Here is a 10080-nt window from a genome sequence, read left to right as displayed (position 1 = left end):
ACACTCCTGCCCCCCAATGTTGGGAGCACTGGCCCTGCACAGCACCAGGGCTTCTGTATCCACACAGTCTTGGCTGACTACCTCCTCACCTAGGGGACCAGGAGCGCTCCCTGGATGAGTAGGACTAGAGGACTTTGAGCCTGCACCCTGGCACCAGGTGCTGAATCACCTGCCCAGGGCTCCTTGGGCCCTGCATCCTAGACAGCACTGTTCACAACCCTAGCTGCCTGGACACTATTCCCACCCCACAATTCCCCAAAGCAGAATACACCAGGATTGTGGGGGAATGCAACACAAGTAAAAGATGTGCCTCAGTTTACAATGTTGCAGTTGGCAAATTTTTCTTGTTTTTAATAAAGAAAATCATTAAACATTGCCTGTGTCACACCATGGTCCCTCTTCCCATTGATACAAACCTTTGGAGGGAGATCAGGGTGGGAGTGGATGTAGGGGCAGGGGAGGTTTGTAAAACAGGCAAAATAACCTGGAGGGGAAGTTAGGACAGGGAATGGGGAGGAGGTTGGTGTTGGGGGGATGCTGCAGGGGTTGAATTCAACATAGAAACTTGGAAGAAAGGCACAGGGAATGGGGCTTTAGACCTAGCACACAAATTCCCAGACTCAGGAGTGAAAGTCAGGGACATCTCCATGTAGGAGCTGGACAGGTAGATGATCCTGGATCCATTGTCCACCTAAGAAAGCTGTAGGTCAGGGCAGGAGGTAGCTGGGGGCCAGCATGGAAGAGGCTGTGGCAGGAGGCATCAACAGAACAAGGGATATGGACTCCTGGCACTCCCACAGCCACTATACCCAGGAACCAGTCTTCATCTGCAGAGCCCCCAAACCCATGACCCTCAGCCACACCTGGGGTCCACCTCAGACAGCAAGATCAAGCCCAGGGGCTGCTGCTCCTTGCTGTGGCCTCAGTGCTTTCCCACAGCAGGACCCAGGCCAAGAGAGGGGCTGGGGGGCTCTGTGCATCTGCAAAGGAGGCAGTGAGGAAGTGTCGGAGGAGTGGAAATGGAGCACTGGTGGCAGCTATGTTAGGAATGGTGTCCCAGCAGCCATGTGTTCAGCTATGGTCCATAAGTTTGAGGGCCAGGGGGGTGCTCCTGCAAGGTGCAGGACACAGGCTCAAGCTCCAGGTCCCAAGCCTCAACTTACATGGTGTCAGAGCTTTCTACCTGCCCCGGCACACCCGGCTTCATGTTCTCAACAATGCCCATGCTTCTGGGCACCCAATTGTCCCATCATCCCAGGGCCTTCCTGTGCCTGTTGCTCTGGTGGGGTCCCTGCTGGCAACTCCTCCTGCCCCCTGGTGGTACCATAGCCCCTGCCTGCTTGCCTTGGTTTGGATGCTCAGTGCCTCCCCTCCCCCAACCCTACTACTCCAGGACCCTGTCGCTGCCAGCCAGTGGCCAAGCTGTGGAGCCCAGTCCCAACGTTCTTCCCCCACCACCTTGACCCCCTAGAAGCAAGCCATCTACCAGTTTCTGCTTGGGAGTTGGGGGGGACTAAGTTGGGGTCCAGGCCTCAGGGTGCCTGGCTAATGCCCCTGAGATGTGGTGTGCAGGTGACAGGATCAGGGTCCACGGGGTTGTGCTGGAGCCCAGACGGTCCCTGTCTGGGTGTGCAGGTGCCAGGGTCAGGGTCCGCAGAGTTGTGCCCAAGTGCAGGTGTTCTCCTGGGCTCAGTGTGGGAGTCTTTGTGTATGTTGTGGGGTGCTTCATGATGCAGTGTTGGGGGTGCAGGGGCATGGCCCAGGTACTCAGGTGCCCAGGTTCTGGGACTTGGGAAGGGGAGGCAGATGACTCTCTGCCCCCCTCCCCTCCCCCCCTGCCGCCTGCCTGCAGCTGACAACTGGATAGAAGCAGGAATCAGAGCTGGGAAGAGGGGTTGTGCTTGCTAGGTACTGAGAGAGCCCAGGGGCAGGGACTGCTGGGCACTTGACTGAAGCAACTGAGCATAGGCCAACTGCTAGTGTGCAAGGGATGAGTTGGGGAGGCCTACAAAGCAGGCTGTGATGCCAGAGGACAGAAGTCTAACTTGAATCTATAGGGAAACAGTATAGAAGTTCAATGCACCAATTCGAATTGAGTGCAACTTGCACCAGGTCTATCTTAGACTGCATGCACCATTTTTAGACTGTTATGTGCACCAATGGTTATGGGTTTAGATCAATCTAAGTTTATTTAGACCAGTCCAAGTACAATGTCTGCACATGGCCTAACAATGTGAAGCCTCTGGGCAGAGGAGAGGGTCAAGAAGGAAAAAGCATTATTTGTAGCTGTTGCCCAGAGCTGTCACAACTGTGGTTGGCAAAGGACGAATTGGGGCCTGGAGACTTGCTGCTCCATCTGGCCTGGAGATCTGCTAATTTCTTATTGCCAGCACAACTTCTGTGGAGCCCAGATTAGAACTTAAAAGTTCCCCAACCCAAGCAGAGCCTATGTCAGGCTTCCCTACAGCAGGAATATTTCCTCTTTATGCAAGGAGGCAAGGAGGTCTTCTGTACCGCCATATTGTCTCTTTGCATAAAGAGGTGATTGACCTATGGTACTAAGAATAATATAAAAACACCTCAATATGCTACCGAGAGGAACAAAGAACATTAGAACTTTACTACTAAAATGAAGAACCAGATTATTGCAAGAGAGGGAGGTACTGGCTTGGAAGGGGCAGTAAGGACAGGGGAAACTCGGGATTTCTGTGCACATGTGGCAAGAAAGTGGCAGTGGATAAGAATGGGAGGGAATATGTGACGAAAAAAATAGTTCTTTATGGAAGTAGTGAGCAAGGCTAAATTGAGATTTTAGGTTGGGGCAGGGGAGTGGAGGTGGAGGAGGTAGTTGCATTGCTTTTTAAGTGGGGGATTTGGGGGTGAGTTTGTTTGTTTATACTTTCTTTTAATATTTTTTGGGTTTTGTAAATTTTTGTGCATTACAATGTGAGCCGCTCTGAGCCTTTTTAGGGAAGGGCAGTGTATAAACAAACCTAGGTTAAAACACAGCCTGTTTTTCCTGGAACTACTGACATGCCCTTTTTATCCAGGAGGCAGACACAATAGGAGTTTTGTTGCTGTTGTTTTAATTTTAGGAACAGGTACGTGAGGAATAACGCTGTTACATGTATACGTAAAACGTACCCTTGGATTCTTGGTTGTTTCTGAACGAGGTACAATGCAATGAGAGACTGCCTGGAATGCAGGCTTATAACACACATAGACAAGATCAACATAATAGTAATGTGTGTGTATTACACAGATCACACTGAACAGTCACATACTGTATTAGAATCAAAAGTAAATACCATAGTCCTGGTTTTTAGTTGGTGACTTCCACTTAATTTAAGTGAGACTCTTCTATCATAACTTCAGTAGAAGCTCAGCTGGGAACCCAGGTCCCCATTCAGCAAATAAATTAGGCTTGTGCTTAACTTTTGGTACATGAGCAGCCAAAAGAGATTTTCCAGCTTCCCAGGTGTTTATCACTACATATGTGCTTTATTGAATCAACTCCAGGGTTAGCATGGTATTATATCACTGTAGTTAAAAGAAAAGGTCATATCATTCTTTAGGCACCTACAGTTGTATTAATCAATTAGTCAATATAGCCTGGCTCCTCAGGCATGTGTGAGAAATGACAGCAACAGTGCAAGCAGACTTGCAGCTAAGTGCCCCTTACAAGGCTGATTCATGATGGCACTCAAAGGAAAAATAATAAAAGAAAGACAATTCAAGTATTCTCCAATTTTTGAAGGTTAAATCTCATTGAGAGCTAATACATATTTTGAGAATTGTGGATCAATTGACTATATGCTTTCTGGGATGAACAGATTTTAAGATAGCTCAATATACTTTAAGCCCCTTCATATTACAGAGCAGAATGAGGAACATACTCACCAATCCTGTGAGGAGGGCTCTGTGAGCTGCCCCTTGTACTCCTACACTGAAGTCTTGGACATAATATGGGCACAAGAGTCCATCTGTGCTGAGTTCCTTTCAGGACTGACGTTTTTCATAGATTTTGACATCGGCTTGTGCAAGAGAGACGTTTCAAAGACAGGAATAGTGAAATGTTTAAGAAATCGCTATTGTTTTCAAACTATACACAATTCTCTGTCCAGTCATAGTGATAAAGGAGAACATGGTGATAGGAAATAATTTTGCCCCTGTGCGGTAGGCTAATGCTTAGAGATCTTTGTAAAAATAAATGCATAACTGGCTATCACTAAAATAAATCTCTTCTATTCCATGTATTCTCAGTGTGTTTGAGCAAGCAAATAGATAAAATATGAGCAAAAACAATGGAGTTTAATTTCTAGGAACCTGGAAGTCCACAGGTTATAATCCATATTAACAGTGGGCACTGCAGGGCTCACGGGTAACATATTGGGAATTAGGAGAAGGTAGAAATGAACTTCCCAATGGATTTATAACATGGCATAGGCTGGAGAAATGAGTCATGTGCACCAGTCTATTGAAAGTTGGTGGGGGAAAAAAAATATCCCTTTTCTTCTCTGTTGAACAGAATAACATGTTCCTAAAAATCAGAAGTAATCTACCTTCACCACTAAAGCAATAAAGTAACGTTATTTTTAACTTCAGAGAAGTTCTCTAATACCATGTTACTGTTCTCTAGAGCTGTCAATCTTATATTTAATGTGTGTTCAGGGGGTAAAGGAAGCTATCTGTTTACTTTCAAGTAGAGACCAATAATGCATGATTCATTTCCACTTTTTGAAATATAGTGGAACATGCTTTGTTTAAATCATTGCTTTGTTCTATATACATTCACCCTAACACAGGAATTACTCTCATTCACTTCAGTGACCTTTTTGATGACTAAGCCTCTTATTTGAATGTCTTACATTATTATACAGATGCTCAGCTTGTCCTTAGTAGGATTTTTACAAACATCAAAATAAGAGGTATGTGAATAGATTTTTAAACATGTTAAATCAAAATGTGTCATCTAAAAGCCATCTGTAACATCAATGTGTCTAGATTTTCATACCTGTGTCTGGGGTAGGAAAGGGAGTCACATCTATAGTATTTTAAATGGCTTGAAAGCACCTTCCATGTCCATCCCTCATCCCACACCTCCCCCAGAAACCTCTCCAATCAGTTATCTCACCTCTGATGCTCAAGGACACTATTTTGTAAAGTTTTCCATCTCTTCAGTCCCTCCAACCTTTTATCTCCTGTTCTCTAATCAGCAGTCAATCAATCTTCTATCTCCAATCCTAGTGATCTATTCTTTCCTTCTTCATTCCAGTTTTTGTCACTGGCACCTCCCAGTCTACCCTCTAACTGCAACCCCATAGTCTTGACCCTCAAGTCATTAATTCTCTACTAACTGCAAGTTCCCCAATGGCCTAATTCTGTTTGTCAGTCCACTCAAACCTGCAATCAATGCTTATCCCCTCAGGCTACTTTAACAGACCAATCCATCCTCCAGCTTTCAGAAGTGAAGATGCACTTTTGTAACTGTGGGATGCCCCCAGTTATTGCCCAGTCACCTCAGTGCTTCCCCTATCTCCAAACACTTCACTGCACCTCCTCTGACCACTGACCTATGCCAGTCCATCCTCTTCTGGTTCTACTCAGCTACCTCACTGCTCCTACCTGTCCCCACAATGAACTCCTGCCAGTATGATCCTTCACCCTTTAGCTGGAAGTTTCATTCGTCCATACATCTGCTCCTCTGTTACCAGGAAGCATCTTTCTCTTCACAGCCTACGACCACTTTTGGAGATGGTGTGACTGAGCAGAGTGCTGCTGAACTGGCATTCCCTTTCCCATAGGGCTCACTTATGTAAAGCCAGTTAACACCTTCAAGCAGGCTGATGCTCTGTGTGCCCCCCAAGGGAGCAGTATAGGTATTTCCTGAGTGAATCAAGAGACCTGCGAAAACTTCTCTATCTATGAACAAAGGAAACACTGAACAGGTGCAGCAGGTGTGGCAGAGCAGCTGCCCAGAGCTCCCTGGTCACTGAGTGGGAGGTTTGGTAATGGGTACTGGAAGCTAGGTATAACTGGTGTTGGAGTTAAGGTTATGCCTCATGGTTTGTGGTTTATGGTATTCACAGTGATGGTTAGGTGTGTGCCCAGATGTGAAGGAATACAGTATCATAGTCTTATGACAAAAAATGCTAATGGATTATCCATTAGAGGTCACTGTTGTATAAGCACCCAAAGTGAAATTCTTTATGGAGAGTTCAGAGGTGGTGACTGCACCATGAAAGCCATTATGCTGTACTGTGCAACTTAAAGTAGGTCCTCTGTCTGGTAATGGGGGTCCTTGCTATTGTACAGCAAGTGTACTAAAGGAAGAGGGTTACTCAGGACTGCTTGTCTTGTCCATGCACTCTCAGCATTAAAGATTTACTAGGTTGAAAATACAGAAAATGAGTGATTAAAGAGAGAGAGTTTCTTCAGCAAAGAATCTTGTGTGAAACCCTGGAAAGAGAAACAGATTTGCTTGGGGGTACAGAACAGAAGCTGTTCATCTGAGGTTTTTGGAGAGAGAACTGAAGGTATGAGTTAGAGAATTTAATACACTGCCATTTCAGAAAACAAGATTTATTTACGCTTTCTAAGTAGACAGGTTACACCTCCTCTCAGCCATTAATTTCTGTTCTACAGGGGGAAATGGCCAACAAGACAAAGAATCCCACTCTTCCTTGCTCAAAAGACAAAAAATGTGCTCTCAGCTATCTCAGATTTCCATTTCTTCGCTTTTGAGAGTTGTATTAGATTTGTATCATAGGCTGACAGATCTCTTTAAATCGGCCTTTCCCCTGCAACTGATACATAGCCTTCCAACTAAGACAGGTAAGAGTCAGGCAACAGGATGAAGAGCAACACCAAGTGCTCAGCTGAGCTAGGGAAGTGTTGAGAGGAGACAGGCTTCTGCAGGAGTTCCTGAACTGGGGGAAGGAGGAGAGGAAATACTACTAGGTGAAACCCAGTGAGGCACTAGTTGACAAACTTTTGCTGCAATTAAAGAAAAACTGTTTAGAGCGCATTAAATAATAATTTTTTATTTAAAATCCTGTGGGAAAGTATTTTGAAATGTATTTTTTGTTTAGGGAAATGTTTACATTTTTTGAGGTTTTTATTTTTGATAAATGGGTTTAATTTCTTTTTTATTTCATGACCTGTTCCTAAAAGAAGTATTATCAATGTCAGACAAAACCCATAGCACTCTGAAATGAAATGGACATTTTTCAAAGAATTCCTCTTAAAATTCTTTGGTCATTTTTTAAACGCAAACACCTCTGAAATGACCTAACAAATGGGGAACTTTTATATTGACAGTTCTGTTCCCAAGTAGATGTCTTAAGGAGTGGCAGCAGCAGAGAGTAAAAAGTTGTTCTTGGAGTCCTTTGGTTAGGATATTAGATGAGAGAAGTGAAGGGGGAAACCACTGAGGACAGCAATACACTTTGGGCAAAGAGCTACTTCTCTTTGATATTTTGCCTAAGTTTCTGTTTAACCAATAAACTGTGCCTTGAGGCATGGGTCTTGAAGGGAATCTACTGCAACATTGATCCTTTCTGGCCTGGTAAGCTCACATTGGACTTACAATATGCTGTTTGAAATAACCTTAAGAGTTATAAAACTGTTTTTTCTTCCCTTTACTGGGGGAGGGGAGCAGAAGGGATGTGTTAAGATGTTAAATTAACTGCTTAAGGAATACAGTACACCTTACCTGTGCTCCAAAACAGTTTATTTTCCCACCATTACATATTCTTTCTAGATGACTATACTAAGGCAGTTTTAGGATTGACTTTTTCCGTTGCAAATTTGTCACTGATGTGGATAAATTGGTGGCCTGTAATGAGAGTGGCATAAAAGACACATAAAGAGATCTTAAAATAAAGAAAATGATGTATAATCTCAGGATGATTTATGACCGATTTAAAAATAGAGAACACAGAAGCGATTAAAAGCTATTTAGGATTAAATCTGGGGAAAATATTCAGCGTTTTTGGAACTATTCCACTTACCTGTGACCTTTATGATCAGCAGCATTAGCCAACCAGTTTTTCAACTGAAAGAATCAGGATTTTCAAAGGAAAGTTTTTTGGGAAAAAACAAAAACAAATTGAATACCAATACCATACCATTGTACAACTCTAATATGTTAGATTTAATGGAACTGAAATTCTGTAAATCTGTGAAAATTAGTTATTAGTAAATTCGATGGTTTGTTTGTGGGCTGGGTTTTTGTTTTGGGTTTTTTTGTTTTGTGACAACTCCATTGTTAAAAGATGAAGGACGCTAAAAAAAGGGTGTGTATACTAATGACCTTAAAATATCTCTGACATCAAAAAACAGTAATAGGATATTGTAGAATAGCATTAGCCCTCCCTTATGCCCTAACTTGCTGTCTCACCCTTGTATAACTCACCCTACAGTACCATCCTCCTGTAGGCTTGCCAAAACCTACACACAGAGAGGTCCCTTGGGGTTTCAAGTGGATGAAGGCTCTTCTCCAGATCAGACTTGATGGTCTAGAGTTTCAGAGGAGCTCTGATTCCAGCTAGAATTTGCAGAAACCCTGTCACACGTAAGAAGTATTATATTGTGTGAAATTTTCATTTTGAGGTCTGGACCTTTTAATGTTCTGAAGCTGCACTGGAGAGCATTTATTTCAAGAGCTAAAAAGACTTGAAAAGCTCTGGAAAGGGCTAGTGAAAGAGTTAAGAGAGTTTTTACTAACTTGGACAGCATGAGTCTCAGTTCTCCAGGATATGGGCTGGTCTTGGCTGCATGTCAGTTTTATTTCACTGGCTGCATCCTTTCCTTTTTCTGGTGTAACTGTAAACCCTGATTTGTGGGCATGGTGTTTCTAAGGCTTAATAAGTTATCCTAGACACATTCTTGCTCACTGTATTTATGTCACCTCTACGTTCAAGAAAGAGCGGCATAGGCGATGCATAGCAGGGACCCCCCTGAGACTGGCCACTGTCTAAGCCACTGCCGGCTTCTATTGGTGGTTGCTGCCCTACCCACACCAATGCAGCTGTTGGCAGCTGCAGGTGGTCCCCACTTGCCTCTCGCCACCACCAACAGAGCAGACGGCAGCTGCAAGAGGCCCCTGCTTGCCGCCCACTGCTCTCCGTCCCTCCTCCCAAATGCCAACACTGCTGGCACCAGCTGTGGGCAGTGCCCACTTGCCCCTCACCCCTCACCACTGACAGCGCAGGCAGCGGCTGCGGGCGGTCCCCGCTCGCCACTCACCACCATGGTGCCCCCCAGTCGTGGGAGGCACCAGTCATTCATGAAGAGGGGAAAGGGGGAGAAGGAATTGCATCCAGTCTGAGGAGTGGAGATAATTGGTTCTTACCTCCTGGTCCAGCTGTCCAACCTGCCAAAAAGAGAGCAAGCATTTTTTTGCCTGCTTGCTAATGGAGCCATCTCCTGGCCTAAAGATGACAACTGTTATTACAGCTGACTATGTGAGCTAGTTCGTCCCTCTTGTTTTTGTTTCTGTTTTGATTGGCTGAAGAAATGGACTTGGCAGAACCAGCAGTTTGTGAATAAATTCAGACTATTTGATTACAACAGTTAATTTCAGTTTTAAGAAGTTCAAGAGAAAAGGTTCTGGGCTTTGTAATGTATAGATTTCCCCTGTTGCTTTTTGGCTTATTATTAAATAGGATAATTAAGGTATTAAAGTTTTAAACTATGAGAACAAGCCTTAAAATTATCAAAGTATCACTAGCAATGGGTATCAGTAAATAACCACACTAGGTGGTTTGATTTGGTGAGTGGCAGGATAGTAGAGGATTACATGGGAATGGAGAGCTGCCTGAATCCCTCATCTCATTTTTCAACTGTTTTAAAGCTTAACTCTGGTTTATAACATTTCTGGTCAACTGATAGCTTTGGAAGGATGCAGAAGCAGGAGGGTGATAGTTGGACTTTCACCCCTGAATGGTCTTTAAGATTTCTTTTTTGGCTTATTTCTAAGATTTCATAGACATCAGGGCTGGAAGGGACCTCGGGAGATCATCGAGTCCAGCCCCCTGCCCAAAGGGCAGCAAGTCAGCTGGGGTCATAGGATCCCAG

At 44.3% G+C, this 10080-nt stretch overlaps 1 long non-coding RNA gene across 1 annotated transcript in view; it reads left to right on the top strand.

Annotated features, from left to right (window-relative positions):
* The first annotated feature begins 1424 nt into the window (after positions 1-1424).
* LOC109308200 overlaps positions 1425-10080 on the top strand; it is a 9450-nt gene continuing 794 nt past the window's right edge. The window contains exons 1-2 of the long non-coding RNA XR_002100533.1: positions 1425-1434; positions 2196-2199. This is a non-coding gene — a long non-coding RNA (uncharacterized LOC109308200). The remainder of the gene's footprint in view (positions 1435-2195; positions 2200-10080) is intronic.

This window comes from Crocodylus porosus, unplaced genomic scaffold (genome assembly GCF_001723895.1).
Source record: "Crocodylus porosus isolate Cpor-Errol unplaced genomic scaffold, CroPor_comp1, whole genome shotgun sequence".
NCBI classification, from domain to species: Eukaryota; Metazoa; Chordata; order Crocodylia; family Crocodylidae; genus Crocodylus; species Crocodylus porosus.
This window is presented reverse-complemented; position numbering and strand designations above follow the sequence as displayed.